Source organism: Penaeus monodon, chromosome 3 (genome assembly GCF_015228065.2).
Source record: "Penaeus monodon isolate SGIC_2016 chromosome 3, NSTDA_Pmon_1, whole genome shotgun sequence".
Taxonomy (NCBI): Eukaryota; Metazoa; Arthropoda; class Malacostraca; order Decapoda; family Penaeidae; genus Penaeus; species Penaeus monodon.
This window is the reverse complement of record NC_051388.1, coordinates 32719791-32735497: the sequence shown is the minus strand read 5'-3', so window position 1 is coordinate 32735497 and position 15707 is coordinate 32719791. Positions and strand designations below refer to the sequence as shown.

Sequence of the window (15707 nt, the reverse complement as noted above, 5' to 3'; positions counted from 1 at the left end):
GATGTTGGGTCCAAGCTATGGCAAAGGATAATGAGGTAGTGAGGATGAGGTTATGGCAGTCACATGGTGTCAGGTGTCAGAGGTGAAAGTATTTAACAGCAGGGATGTGAGGGCTGTGGCAAGGGGGATTAAACTTTAATTTAAGAAATCAAAAGGTTAAAACAAACCAAAAGAAACAAACTATGTTAAAAAAACAGAATGAGAGAACACAAACAAAACAAAAACTGAACAAAACAAGGGATAGGGGAAGGGGAAAGCTGAAAATGCAGGAGTAGGAAGATGCGGCCGGGCCTAAAAAACTGCATCCACTTTTTCCTCCCATGCCAATGAGAAAAGATCATGGCCTAATCCGGGTCTCCAGCCAGCCAATTAGTATGCCAAGCACGGAGTGTGTCGGTCTGTTTACAGACCAACCTACGCCACTCAATGTTCAGAGGAAGCAGAGAAGCTTCCTGGTGGAGTTCAGATCTCGTAATAAATTGATCCCAATCTACCATATAGATCCATATAGATTGTCGTAAGGAGGAAGTTTTCATGTTCTTACAAAGAGAACTTTTGCTTTTGTTGTGTTAGTCTTGATACGTCATTTATGCTCCCATCTCAAGACGGTGTCCAGTTTGTCATTAATGTGCTGAACGACACCTGAAAGGGCATTGTGTCGAGCTAAGTGTGTACAGTAATCAGCATTGAGGATAGTGAATGAGTCTCTGTGTGTAGGGTGAGAGGTTAAGGTCTTCGAGATACCACCCTAGTTGAGTGTTTATGATTTTTTCGAAAATTTTGCCTAATGTCTCGAGTAGACTAATAGGGCAGTAACTCTTTGGATCAGTCAGGTCTTTTTGTGGCTTAGGAATGAGGGCCACTAAAGCAGTCTTAAAGGGAGAGGGAAAATAGGCGGTAGCGAGAGAGGCGTTGTAAAGGTGAGTCAAAGTTTCTACAAGGTTGTCAGGAAGGTGAATAAGAGCATCACATCCAATATGTGAGGAGCCTGGAGCCTTACAAGGAAACCTCTTTATTTTTTCTTTTACTTCCTCATACGAGATGGGGGCTGTGAGTTCGCAGGTGTCGTCCAGCCTTTCCAGTCAGATAATTGGCTCTGGGTTAGTTTCAACCCTGTTCTCTTGACTCCAGTAGTCCATTTCTCGATTCTGGCAGGTGAAACCTGGATGAGCTGATGATGTTAAGAACATTTGGGCCCATTTTCCCTTCAAAAATTTTTATATACATCCCGGGATCTGAAACCTTTTTACGTTATTATGAGTGAGGTGGGAGAGGGGTGGAGTTTAATAACTTTTAGTTGTTTTAATTTTTTGCACAAAATTTCCCGTGGTTGCGAATTCAGAGGCATTTATACTTCTTTTCTAAACTCAAATTTGTCCAATTTTTTTGTCGGTTCCGTTTATCAAATATATCGATGATTGTCTTCTTAGAATAATAAGTCACAACATCGAACATGGTTTTTACTCTTTAAGTTGTTTAGTAAAACGACTTTCGAAAACAGTTAGAGGACGTTTTGTTCCATTTCAGAAAGTTGGGATATATGCGGTTTTTATACTGATCTGGGGATTGTGCTCCAGCATGTTGAGGCATGATGCTAAAATGCATTCCAATGCACATCTTATTGTTGGAATCAAGCCCTTGTCAGATTAATTCGTTTTTGATCATTTAATTTTAATTTAAATTTGAACGGACTACCCCCCAGTCTTCTTTTGTTGTAATACCGGAAAGATCGTCCCTTTCCCGTAATACACCGTTTTAGTATTGGTGACCTCTCAGGAACTTTTTAATTATTATGGGTATGGGGTACGTTCATACCAGGTTTTGAGTAGGTAGGTTGGTAGGCAAGTGCTGCCTGTTCCCCGGAAACTTATCAGAGCGTCCCCTTTTCTCTCTATTTTTTTGTATGGATGAAGGAAGTCGGGTCCTATGTGTGATCCTTTTGGTGTTCAAAAAATAGAAGAAGTTGCCTACCATGTGCATTGGTATTATGTGGTGTAGTGTCTGGTGGGGAGCCTTGATACTCCCGCAAAGAAAGAACTGGGAGATTTTACAATTTGATAATTTGTTGAAGCCGTGCAAGAGGCAAATTCGCTATTTACTTTTTTATATAGGCATGGAAAGGATAAATGGGGCCCTGGGGGTTGAATAACCTGACTGCCTGAAGTCAGGGTGGCTGAGTAAGGTGGGGAACTCACAGAGTGACTGGGTGGAGTTTATGAGGATAAACAGACCCCATTTGCAATCCTCCAATCATATAGCCATTGGTGATGGAGTATACGATTCATATGCCACATCAGGGCGTTTTCTTATCTAGAAAAAATTGCCTTACATTTTTGCTTTGAACAATTGTACATGCCACTCAGGTTAGCCCATTTGAACCTGGTGTTTACCTTGCATAGGTGTTTTACCTGGCCCGTAGCATTTCGTGATCGAACCTCTCTCAACGGTTCCTCGAGGTTTACGGAGCGGACAAGACACAGGGCAGAAGTACTGGTAATCGCGGACCATTCCCTTCTCCCCTTGCTGTTCTAAGCTCCCCTAGAAGGGAGCACGCCAGAGGAGCTCTTCCCTCGGCTTCGGAACGACTTCGACGTCCGATCTCGGAGCCCTACTCTATTCCTCTAGGGGTTTTTTTTTTTTTTTTTTTTTTTGTGGCCATCCAGACAATGACGACCGGGTTGCGAGGACTGGGGGACTCCCTTTTTTATCTTTTTTTGCAATGCTTTGTTTTGGGGTGATATCTGTTTTACGTCCCTGTGGTCCAGATTTTGTTTGGTTAAGTGCTGGTTCAGTTTTTTTCTTTTTGGATTTTTTTGTGGTGGCTGGTTGCAAAACGAGTGTCCTTTGTGCGGAGTCAATGAGGCTCTGGGTTAGTGTTTGTCACTCATTCTGTGGTGTGGGTGTTGTGTCATAATTCAGGGATGTATAAGAATTGTCGTCGTTCCGAAGATCTTCCTCTGGGATCACAAGGCTGGGGAAGACCGTTTTTTTTCTCGTACCTGATATTGACATGTTTGCAATTTGCTTTGCATTGTATTTAGCACAATTGAGAGATAAGTGGTAAGTGGCTTGTATTTTTGGGTTTGTGTGTAGGTGTAAATGTTTGGTTAATTGGGATGTGGAGGCAAGGCTGTCCCTGGAGGCGAGATTTTCAGGTCGTCGTGTGCTAGTTCTTTGCAGGTAGTGTGGCATCTTTTTTTTTTTGGTGTCGTAATGGGGAGCGTGTTTTCATTTTTCCCTAGCTATTTTGTTTGCTTGTTCATATTTCTTTTTATTGTGGTGAATGATCTGCTAACTATAATGTGCGACCCCTCGCAGTTGCAGCATTTGATGCTCTCCTTGCTCTTGGTAGAGCGACCTTCGCCACCGCCACAGAGCATCTCTGTGTTATGTTGTCATGTGTTTTTATTGTTGTTTTCGTGCCTGCTACAGTTAAGGCCTTGTTCCGCTGTGGGATAAAGCCACTCTGGTTTTTATAGTTGTAGGTTGGACCATGTATTAAACATCCTGACCCACGTGTAAGAATTTTCTGGTCTCTTCTGGGGCAGATACCGAAGCTAACGATCTGGACTCGGGAGGCTTGTAAAAACGTCACCTTTCTTTGCGGATACTTATTGCTGATGGCCTCACACGATTGTGGGGGGATGCGGTCCTGTAGATCTTTTTGCCACGACCGTGCATTTTGCTTCGTTTTTTCCGGAGAGGGAGGGGTAAAGCCTTGATCTTTTTATTTCCCTTTTGGCTTTCGTCGAGATGATTGGGTCGTTTGTTCAGGTTTTGGCTTACTGGTCACCTTGGAAGCCATTGTGGGTCCTTAAAAAAGGTGTGTTTCTGCCACTCAGTGCTTATGTTAAGAATCCTTCTGGAGAGCCACCACACAAGATAGATCCTCCCAGCATATGACAATTTGTAGACATGGGCCATATCCCGCCCACATTTTGGGTGATATGACAGGTTCAAGGTTCAATCTAGCAGATGGCTGAAATTTTACCGAACTGGGAAAAGTGGCTGAAGGCCGTTAAAAAGGATGGGGTCTCCTCAACCTGCCCTATTCCTTTCCTATAATGAAGTTTTTTTCTAGAGTGGCGTCATGAAGATGTTCTGCTTGTTCCCCTAGCATAGACTGGCAAACTTGCATGGCACCTAATGCAGGCACGCTAAGGCCTCTGCCCACGTTCCCGAGGCCGTAGCTTGAATAGGGGGTCCCAGCTTCACCAGAGGATGCAAGCGAGGTTTATCCTCATGCCGACAAAATATGTATGTACAGAAAATATCTATAGGGCACTAAGTTTAATTGTGACGCAGTTTAGGCTCGTCAGCTACACACAAGTTGTGGCGCCAAACAGGGTATCCACCAGAGCCAGAGGTCGGAAGCTTGCCGTGGAGGAGTCAAATCGCTCTCCTTTTGACAACCACAAAAGAACCTTGGTCCTATAGGTCCTGAAGAGTGGAAGGAATAATGGGGATGGAACGATAGGGGTTCGTGAGAAAATGTAATTTTTTAGTAAAAGAGAAAGGAGCCGGGGCTTAACCCACTCGGGGTTAAAGTTTTGGGTAATTAGTTGTTGTGGGTTTCCCTTTAAGGGAGGAAATGGTGAGGGTGGCCCGGCGCATCTTGAAATCCTTTGGTTTGGTGGCGTGTGTCTCGGGCGTATGTGCTTCCCCTCCGCAACAACTAGTCCTGCGCGTCTGAGCGTCCGGCCAACCTCCTCGGTCGTAGGGTACTAGTCCACTACGACGTGTTTTTTTAGCGCGCGCCCCGCACTGGAGGTCCGCGTGCTTCGCTTCGTTTCTCGTGCCAAGTGGGTCGGCGAGCGTCCCTGTACCCCGCATAACGAACAGCATCGGGAATTTCTCGGCTAACCCGGGTCGTATGGATAAAATTTTTAACATTTTGGCTCCATCTGCTTTGTGCTCTGGGCACGCCTCCTCGACCGTGTCTCCGGGCTATCCCTCGTCTAACCTATGCTGTTTAAGCTGGGTTGAAGCACGGAGTGGTTCCGCTAATTAGAGGCTGCCCCTGGCCATTCCCCCCGCCTTTGTCGAACCTCCGGTTTCCCCTTTTGTTCGGCACGGGCTTTTACGGATAGGCGGCCCAGTGTACGCGTGACCGGGAAACTGAGAAACCAGTTGGTGATGGCCAGGAATGATAAAGTATGTTGTCCTCGCTATGGTGAAGGAAGTAGGGACGAGGTGAGGTTATGGCAGTCTACAAAAGCGTTTCCAGGTGACCGATGTGAAGTTATTTAAAACGGGGATATGAGGGCTGTACAGGGGGAATTAAACTTTTAGAATTTAGAATTTAAAAACAAAGAAAAATTAAAACCCACAAACCAAAGAAACTACGTGACAAAGAACAGCTGAAAACATTCCAAACAAACAAAAAAAGAAAACACAACAGGGATAAGGGAAGGGGAAAAGGTGACCTTGAGTGATGGTAAGTGGCTCCAAAGGATGTCGCCGTACCCTTAAAACTGCATCCACTTCTTCGTTCCCATGTCAAAGAAAAGATCATGGTCTATCTCGATCTCCAGCCAGAACGAAATGGGTGTCGAGTCTATCCAGCCAGTCTCCCGTGCCACCCTGAGTTTGTCGGTCGTTTACAGACCAAGCTACGCACTCATTGTTTTTTCAGAGGCAGCAAGAAGCTTCCTCGTGGTTTCAATTTTTAATAAATTGAATCCCAGCGTACCAGATATATCCATCTGAGCCTTTATTCTGAACAGCTGGAGTTTGCGCTTGTTAGTGTGTGCTGTTTTGTTTGAGTGCCAGTTGGGTTGTTTAGGTGAGGAGAGTTTGATTAGTGTTTTTGGTATCTAGATGCGCTCGTGCATGGGGCCGCACTGTTAAATCGATAAAGCGAAATGTAAGGTTCTTCTTGCCAAGCGGCATTTAATCAATAGGACGAAAGTTAAATACAAAAGTCTGATTCAGGTTAAACCAAGGATGGTATAAGTATATCCTGAATTTGGAGAGGTGCTTGTATTCTGTCGAAGGTGTTTTGAAGTAAATGTTGTCGTAATTATTAAGTTTTTTTGGCTTACAAAGAGGAACTTTTTTTTTGTTAAGTTTTATCCTTTGATTACTCCATTTATGCGCCCATCTTGATAACGGTTTGTCCCCGGAGTTTCGGCATTAAATGCCACTGAACGACCCCTAAAAGCGATCGTGTCGACTAAGTGCGTACTTTCCTTCGGCATTGCGGTAGTGGAGTGATTCCCTGTGTGGGGTGTTCCTTGAGGTCGTTTGTGTATAATTTATAAAGTTTGGGCTGAGTTTTGCTGCCCTGAGGTACTCCCAGCTTGCATTGAAATGGTGCCTGAAAACTTTGTTATCATGAAACCTTCCGAGTATTTTTTTTGAATTAGAGTGGAACACTAAATTTGTGTTCAAATCTGTACTTCAGGCAAAGCATGCCGACCGTGTCGAAGGCCTCGCTCAACATCTTGGTGACAAGAAAATCGTTATTCCGTCGGTCTTTGTTGTTGTTTGGCATTTTGTGATGATGTTTGATTTGCGTCCTGTAAAGGATCGATCGAAGCGAAAGCCGAATTGTTTATGGAGAAAGGTATGGTCTTCGAGATACCCCCTTATTCGAGTGTTTATGATTTGTTTCGAAAATTTTTTTCCCTAGGGTCTTCCGGGTAGACGAATAGGGCGGTAATTTCTTGGTTAAGTTGGGTCTTTTTTGTGTCCTTAGGATGAAGGGCCCCACTTAAAGCATTACTATTACAGTTATAGGGAAAATAGCCGGAAGCGAGAGAGGCGTTGGTTAGAGTGAGTCAAAGCTTGTATAGGTTGTCAGAAGTTTAATAAGATCGTCGCGTTCCGATCTGTGAGGAGCCTGGAGCCTTACAGACCTCTTTTCTTTCTTTTTACTTTCTTCCGTGAATGGGACTATTAGTTTTCGCAGTGTCGTCCACCTATCCAGTCGGATAATTGAACTCTGTGTTAGTTTCTAACCCTGTTCTCTTGACTCCAGGTATCAATTTCTTGAATTTTGTGATGAACGGGATGAAGAGGGTTGAGGTAGAAAATTGGTCCCAGGTGTTTCTTCAAAAACATTTAAATACGTCCACGGGATCTGAACCTTTACGTTTATTTGTGAATGCTGTGGGAGAAGGGAGGGGAGTTACTACTTTTAAGTTTGTTTAATTTTTTGCCAATATTCCCTTGGAGTTGCGAACTCCTGTTGCATTCACTTTTTAAACTACATTTCCATATTTGTTTGTCGTCGGGTTATCAATACTATTCGTGACGTGTGTTCTTAGATAGATAGTCCCCTCGAACATTGGTTTCAATCTTTTTAAATTTTGAGTTAAAACGACTTCAAAACAGTCAAGATGGCTGCAATGTATGTGCGTGAGGCCTGGGATGGAGCTCAGCATAAAGGTTTTGAGGGGATGCAGCGAAGTGTAATTCCCAATGCAATCTAGTTTTTTGGAATCCAAAGCCCCTTCGAGATTAAATTCAAAGGTTATGATTAATTATTATTTATCTTTAAGACGACTTCCCATTCTGCTTGTTTATACCGGAAAGATCGTCTTTCTTGTTTATTATGGTGATGATTGGGTGCGCAATCTTTTATTATGATGGTTATGGCGTCTGAAAAACCACGGTCGGACGGTTGTAAGGTGTGTTGGTAGGCATGCTGCCCCCTTTCCCGAAACGAGATCAGGCTGCCCTTTCCTCTATGTGTTGCATGAGGTGAAGAAGTCGTCCTGGTAGTGAAGAAGGTAAAGTTATCCTTGGTGGTTATATAGGCAGTGAAAGGATAATGGGGACCCTGTGGGGTGAAGAGGCCAAGGACTGCCATAAAGTCAGGGTGGATGAATTGGGAAGGGTGGAAAACTCCATGTTGCCGGTGGTTTTATGGAGGATACAGGAACCCATTTGCAATCCATCCCCTGAGTGCCTGATGTGTACCTAGTGCCGCATTCTATTTAGCCATTGGTGATGGATATATAAATTCATAGGACCCCGTCGGGATTCGTGGTTTCTACTAAGTTCCGTATAAATTTTTAACGTTCTAAAAAAAAAAATGCCCTGACATTTGCCCGACCGACTCGTTTGTGTTATCATTCACTCAGGTACTACGCCATTTTAAATTGGTTTACCTTTGCGTGGCGTCACCTGATCCCGATAGCGGTTTCCCGTGATCGAGCCTCGATCACGTTCCCTAGGTCGGAGAGAGTCCCTGCGAGTCAGGACGCAGGCGGGACAAGTTCCTGGGAATCTGCAGACCATTCCCAAGACTCCCGCGCTGTCACAAGCGCCCCCTAGAATGGACACGGCAACGGCGGTGGCCCCGGTCGACGTCCGCTCTCGGAGCCGCTACTTTCCTTCCGTCAAGGTGGTGTAATCCATACGAGTGACGACGAGGGCTGCGGACTAGGGGATCCTTTTTTCTTCTTGGCGTGCTTTTTTAGGTGTGTTGATATCTGTTTTTGCTTTTTGTGATCGTGTTTTTTTCTAGTTTTTAGTATCTTTAGCAGTTTCTTTTGGTTTCGTTGTGGTGCTGGTTTCAAAACGATGGTGTCTTTGTGTGGGAGCAATGAGGCGCTGTGGTTCGTTTGTCTCCTCAGTTGCCTGTGGTCTGTGGTTTTGTGGCTTATTCAGCATGTATAGTTTTTCGTCTTCGAAGATCTCACCTCTGGGACAACCACTGCCTTGGGGAAACCGTTTTTTTTTTCCTGTATCATGATATGCCTAAGTTTTTTGCCAAATTTCTTTGCATTTGTATTTTTGCGTGATAAGAAGCTACTTACAAATGGCTTTTGTATTTTTGGGTTTGTGTTAGGGCATAAAAGTGGTTTTGCCTTGGGGAAGGTGGGAGGCATAGTTGTCTAGCGGTAGATGCGGTCGTCTGGTGTTTGCTAGTCTGAGCAGGTTGTGTAACGGCTTTGTGGTGTATGAAGGACCAGTGTTTTTTTGTTTTTTCCCCCTAATCTGAGTTCGGTTTGCTTTCGTTTTTTCCGTTTTCGTATGAGGCAGGATCCACTAACTGCAAACTTCGACCCCTCGCCGTGGCAGTAATTTGAATGTCTTCTTTGCATTTTGGCCGAAGAAGTGACACTTCGCCACGCCAACGAGATCATCTACTGTGGTGTTGCATGATCCCCTGTTTTTGTTTGTGATCGTAAGGTAGCATATTTAAGCCATTTGTTCAGTAGGCATGAAGCACTCTGGTTCTATATTGTAGGTTGGGACCGATGTATTAAACATCATGATCCCCCGAGACAAGATTGGTGCAGAGACACCAATCTTGACGATTCGAAACTCGGGAGTTTTGTATACGTCAAGGAAAGTTACACCGTTCTTGGCGGAAACTTCCTGGCTGATAAGAGCCCTCCCACGATGTTGGCCATCGTCCTGTCGTTTTCCTTTTTGCGCACACCGTGATCCTTTTAAGTTTTTCTATGGCCTTCGGTCGAGAGGAATGAGGTCAGGTGTTCAGGTTTGGCCACTGTCACTTTGAAGCCATTATGAGTTAAAGAGTGAAAATCCTCTGTTGAGTCACCCCACAAGAGAGGGGCTCTCATCGTATGGATAATTTTATGCATGGCCCCATGGTCTGCCTAGCGTGTGTGGATGTGAAGGACCAAGTTTCCGTCTAGCAGGAGCTAATAAAGACAGAACAGGGTAAGGTTTGCTTTGAAGGCGTCCAAAGGGTGGGCTCCTACCTGCCTAGTATTCCTAACGATTTCGTCAAGTGGGGCATCATAACATGTCTGCCAGACCAGTCCCTAACAAAGAGTGGCCAACCTCCGCCTTCGCACCTTAAGGCAAGGCAGTACGCCCCCCAACACACCTCCCCTTCGAGTAGAGTTCTGCCCAGTCCCGAAGCACACTCGAGGATTGGTGGTCCAGTTCACCTTCAATGCGAAAGCGGGTTTATCTAATGACGAAAATGCGTAAGGAAAGAATACAGTGCAACGAAGCTCATCCGAGCGATTAGAACGCGGCATCAACGAAAGGTGTGCCGCAACACGATCCAGGGTATCCACGCAGAGCCAGGTCGAGCTTGCTGTGGAGGACTCAATCGCTCCTCTTTATACCACCGCAGCAAAACCTTGAGAACTAATGTCCTGAAAGCAACTCATTTTACTAAACAAATATAGGGGGTTTTACGATTAACTCCCCCGGACGGAAGTGTAAAAGCACAGAAATACTAAATAAAACTATAAAATATTAAATGAAACAAAATATAAACAAAAGATCAAACCCATAACCCAAATCATATACGTTTGAGGAAATATAAACATATAATTTATAATAGAATATACGTCAGGCACAATTCTATGCGTTCAGTTAATAGAAATTCGTAAACTATTACTTTTCTCTTTTTAAAGAGGATTAAAAAGGGATGAACAAGTAAAAAGAGAACCCTAAAAAAGAAATACTACTTACAATGCAAAGGCTAAAAAAAGTTTAAAGACAGATATGCAACTTACATCAGATTTGGATGTTCTGTTATCCGCCCGTCGTGGTTGAGCATCGTAAATAATGTGGGTCCCGACATGATCTCATTGAAAGTTTTTTTATTTAAATGTCAAAAAGTGTAACTAGCGTAAGAATACGATGGGAGTAAGTTCATCATAGCCAAGATAAAAATAAGGTACAATAGGTTTGGCAGATGGGAATTGTGCGGCCTGCGTTCGGCTCGCCCCTGTATATTTACTGGTTAAGGTGATGGGTATGATACGGGATAGTATGGGAGCATTAGAGATATGGTTAAAAAGTAAAGGGAAGGAAAAAAGATATACCCAGTTGGAAATGCGGCGTAGAATAGAAGAGAGAACACAAGCGGATGGAACAATAGGGTTTTTAATAATATTGTTACTATGGAATGCGGCAGGATCCAGGGCAGGAATAGGGATAGGATGGAAGGCAGGTATAATATAGGATAGGGGTTAAAAATGTAAACCAACAGAAAATGAGTTATAAGATTGATAAATGACCGTTGGTTTGGAGAAAGAAGAGAAGTAAAAAAACGCATGTAACATGAAGAGGGTGCGAATAGGTACGAGAGGGATAGAAAGTATCGGGTCAAGGAGAGGGGATATATTTGGAAGCCCCACTGGCAATAATGCGATGCCAACATTTATATGGGTTCATGTTGTTTGTTGGTTTAAATTAATGGCAACTCCGTTTTTCTAACCCTGAGGTACCTAAGGATCGATGCCCCGTTAGGGAGGGTTTGTTTACATCTAGAACAATCGTATGATTATTTCCGTCCTTTTCCGTCCCACACAAACACTCCACACACACGCCACACACACACACACACACACACACACACACACACACACACACACACACACACACACAAGCGAAATAACAGAAGGAAAAACGACAAGCAAGAAGGCAAGAAGGTCGTACTGTTCAACTGTCTGTCTGACATTGCTTTTCAATCCTCCCTGTTTTGACGCAGAGCTTTTAAAGAGAGACTACAAACAGCATATAAAGAATTTTGCTGAGGAGGTCAGAGGCCATTTTTTGAGTAAACGACCTTCACTATGGCTACTAAGAGATCACGAATGCCAAGCCCTGCCCACAAATGATTGCAGCCTGTCGATCAGATGGCTGGATCGAGATGGGGTGTGAGCATGCTGGAATGATGTTTTAAGCAGTTGCATGAGGTTTATTAGTCCCAGTGATTGTTATATACACTGGTAACATTGGTAGTAGGGCCCTTATCCCCTCATTTGTTGGAGCCGCATACCATGCTTAAGGTTAGGGAAGTGATTTCTGAAGCTTTATGTTGAAATCAGATCCTATTTGTAGTATTTCATTTTTGACTTTATGATGTCTGGTTGTGAAACTATAGCTCAAGGATTGTACTGGGTCTTACCTCCAATCTAGCAGCCTAGTTTGATTTCCCTAGAAAGTAATCACTGGACAAATCGCATTCAATTAACATTAACATGCCAGGATCGCATTCAAACTTCAGAGCCCACTTGCTGGGTGCACAGCGACTGCAAACATCCTACGCAATTTCTTCGCAATTCTTTGCGCTTTGAGGTTGTGAGATAAAGGAATTTTGTCTGGCCTGAGATAAAGGCCAAATAATGTATGGAGAGGGCATATCCGACTTCTTTCCTGTACATTCAGGAGCAAGGAAGTATCTCTGCATTAAGTATTTTCAATTATTTTCAATACCTCTTGAGTGAAACAGATGTCACTCATGGGGCAACCCAGGTAGTTTTTGGTCCCCCTACAGACGTTGACTTTTGTCAAACGTGTTTGCTATCCTGCAAGAACATCTAAGGGCCTTATAGAGAATAAAGTCCTTAGGATTAAAATGTCTCTTCTGCAGCCTGAGGGTTCAGGACCTTCCTACGGTCTAGAAATCATATCCCTGTTTCATCCATGTAAGATCTATCCTATATAAGACAAAAAGAGGAAGCCGTATGACATTCCTCAAAATCTGGCTTAGCAGCTCGCCCCTAACTGGCTGCTCCCCCGAGAAATCCTTTATTAGTGGACAGTGAATTTAGATGCACAGTGCAATCCTTCTCAGTGTTTCCTCATTCACAGCTTGATGAATGGTGTCAGAGGCAATAATACATTAAGTTTCACGAAGCTGAAGTAGTTGTGGTAGGCAGTCGAAGGCCTTTGTCAAGAATGTAGGTTGTAGGATAGCCTGACAAAAGTTTTAAAAATATTAATAAACAAATAAAAAATAAGTAAAAAACGGATAGGCAGCTACTGTCAGGAAATGTTTCATAATTATTGTGATCAAGAATCACCATGATTTTTTCAAACAGCCCATAGTGATTCATCATCATCTTTCTGGCTCTGTCTGGACATCACAATCAATGTCTGTCAGGTGTTGGCTGCGAAAACAGTATGTCAGATTTCTTGTTTGCCCTACTTAGTCATTGTTAGGGTCCATGCTCCTAATCCGTAAATGAAAGTGCTTCTATATTTGCTCTAAAAAGGTTATTTTTTAGAGCAAACTAGATTTCCTTCTTGGTTTACACATGGCTGCCATGCTTTAGCTTTTTCGTACTTAATATCGTTAGCTGTTCTAATTAACCATGGGCCAAGTTATTGGAAATCTTTTTTTTTTTTTAGGTCGTTTTCGTTTGTTGGTTGTAGGATACATTTTTTTCTTTGATTTATTTTATGCTCATTTCGTATGCTGCGGTTTCTAGTCATTTGAAGATGGTATTACATATAAGGGCAGTATCCTCGGCAAAGTCGATGTGCATAATATGGGTTGATATAAAAGTTTTTTTGAACCGTATTCATATTGACCGAATGTAAACGTATGAATGAATAATGAATATCTTCACAATACATCTCTTGTATTGTGAAGATACTCATTCTCATTCATACCTTTTATATATATAAAAGTTCTTAGTCAAGGTGTTTGTGTTAAATCACTGCATTTCTCAGAGCATAATCTTCTTTGTGATGAATAAATGTGATGCCAGGGTGTCACCTTTTAAAACTTATGTAAATATCTCAAAGAAGTTAATCGATTATAAGCTTATTATCTACATATTTTTGTTTATTCAGTAGCAGTAAGGTTTGTGTCTGGCTCTACATCTTTCTTAGTAGCCAAAAATTAGATTAATATTGCCCATATCTTTTTTTCCAATACACCTTTTTTGTTTACAATCCTTCACAATCCTTTATTTTAAATTAAAGCCCAACTTGAGAGATATAATGAAAGTAAACGATGCATGCTTGTTTTTGAGGTGATATGCTGTGCTGGCAACCCGACCATGGGAGGTATCACCACCAATTACCGGAGGCCTCAAACCTGGTCAGCGCGCCGTGTGTGACTCATTCCCAATTGTATATACCAGGCAGTGAATTCTACAGTGCGATCGGCATTGCCTGGAATCTAAATAATCATTATGCATGAATTTAGCATACAACAAGCACAACAACAATAATTATCAATGATTGTAATATTAAGTCATTTTTGACTATTTCAAGGGTGAATGTTATGATAATGGTACTGATATACAGTGTTAGTGATGACGATCATAAAATAAGAATAGAGAAGGTTAATGCTTAGTAACTATAAGGGTAATGATAGTTACATAATGCTACCTATTATCCTTCATTATGTTCATAAATTGTTGTCACTACTATGCAAACAAATGTCAGGTAGGATGGTGATTATTATTATTATTAGTTTTTATATTGATAATTATATTTATTATTGTTAGTAATTATTATTACTTATTATTATTAGTATATTATTACTCGTTATTATTGATAACATGTTATCATTTTTTAATTTATTTATTACTATTATTAGTATCATTATCATGGTATGGATGAAGGCTAATCATTTATTCCTTGTATTATTATTACTACTATTATCATCATCATTATCATCATTATGTTTAGTATTATCATTATTGTTACTATTACCATGAATGTTATTATGAGTATCGTTATTTTTATCATTGTTGTTATTAATATTATCTTTCTGTCATTATTACTATTACTATTATCAATGGTCACATTTTCATCAGTGATTTTTTTGTGATCATTATTGTTTTTATTGTATTATTGTTGTTTTTATTACTGGTAGTAGTATTAGCAATAGCAGTAACAGAATTGCTACCAGTGCTGTTACCATGATCGTCATATTTGTCATCATTATCAGTTATTATTGTATTATCATTAGTTATTGCTATTGTTATTATTAGAATTATCATCATTACAATTATTATCATCAATACTACCACTGCTGTTACTACTACTACTACTATTACTATTGCTAAAATTACTACTAACGTACTACTATTTTTGTTGCGACTAGTATTATATTATCATATGATTTACTACTCTATGTGTTGAATATTACTGGGAAGATAACGATATAATTGTGATACTTGGATTTATGAACTTTACTTCCGGTAATCACTTATCACTGCTAATTTTGCTTCAGGTTGTAAAGTTATTATTATTTTTTTTTTTTTTTTTTTTTTGTTTTAATAGATATGTATTCTGTGATAAGCTAAATTTTTTCTCTTCACTTTTCATTAGATATTACCATCTTTTTTTTTTATTCTAAAAATATAATTATTTACAAATTTTTGTCATCTGCCTCACATGTAATTAACCCCCGTGTTCAAATAAGGGAAACTTGTTAGTAGCTCATAAGACTTCAATAAAATTATGGCATAAATTACTTTTTTATCCCTGCAAGATTGTCATCTAGAATCCTTCATCTTTTAGGAGACACTTCCAAAGGTCACCGGAATTATTTGTATACTGCAAAGGCTTTCAAAAGAAATACATATCAAGTGAATAGAAACTAATTCAAAACAACCGATGTGTAAAAAGTAGTATAAATATCTGCCAGCTATTCTAAAACATAGTTTTATTTTTTAATTATAATCTCTTTTCTTTCAATATTTTTCACGGGTGCATTCCCGATTGGACAGAGGAATATTTACTCAACAAAAATAACTTTAGAATAAATGTGCAATATATGCAATCATGAGGCAGTAGGTTATACTTCAATCAGTGATTACACGTGAATTGCGATAACATGTTTAGTCCCTAAGGCACTAATAAAGGTTACTGGCCTTGCTATCTAATTCCGACTGAATTGACTTGTATCCTAGCCTTTGCCTACGGCAAGATTTATCTCAGGCTGAAAAGGAAGAATAAAACAAGGTTGATAAATCCCCAGTTTCCCCAGGGATTAATACAACATGTGCGGTGATCCA

At 41.2% G+C, this 15707-nt stretch overlaps 1 long non-coding RNA gene across 1 annotated transcript in view; it reads left to right on the top strand.

Annotated features, from left to right (window-relative positions):
- LOC119594292 overlaps positions 1–13905 on the top strand; it is a 52316-nt gene extending 38411 nt beyond the window's left edge. Inside the window, exon 4 of the long non-coding RNA XR_005230596.1 lies at positions 13710–13905. This is a non-coding gene — a long non-coding RNA (uncharacterized LOC119594292). The remainder of the gene's footprint in view (positions 1–13709) is intronic.
- The last annotated feature ends 1802 nt before the right edge of the window (positions 13906–15707 follow it).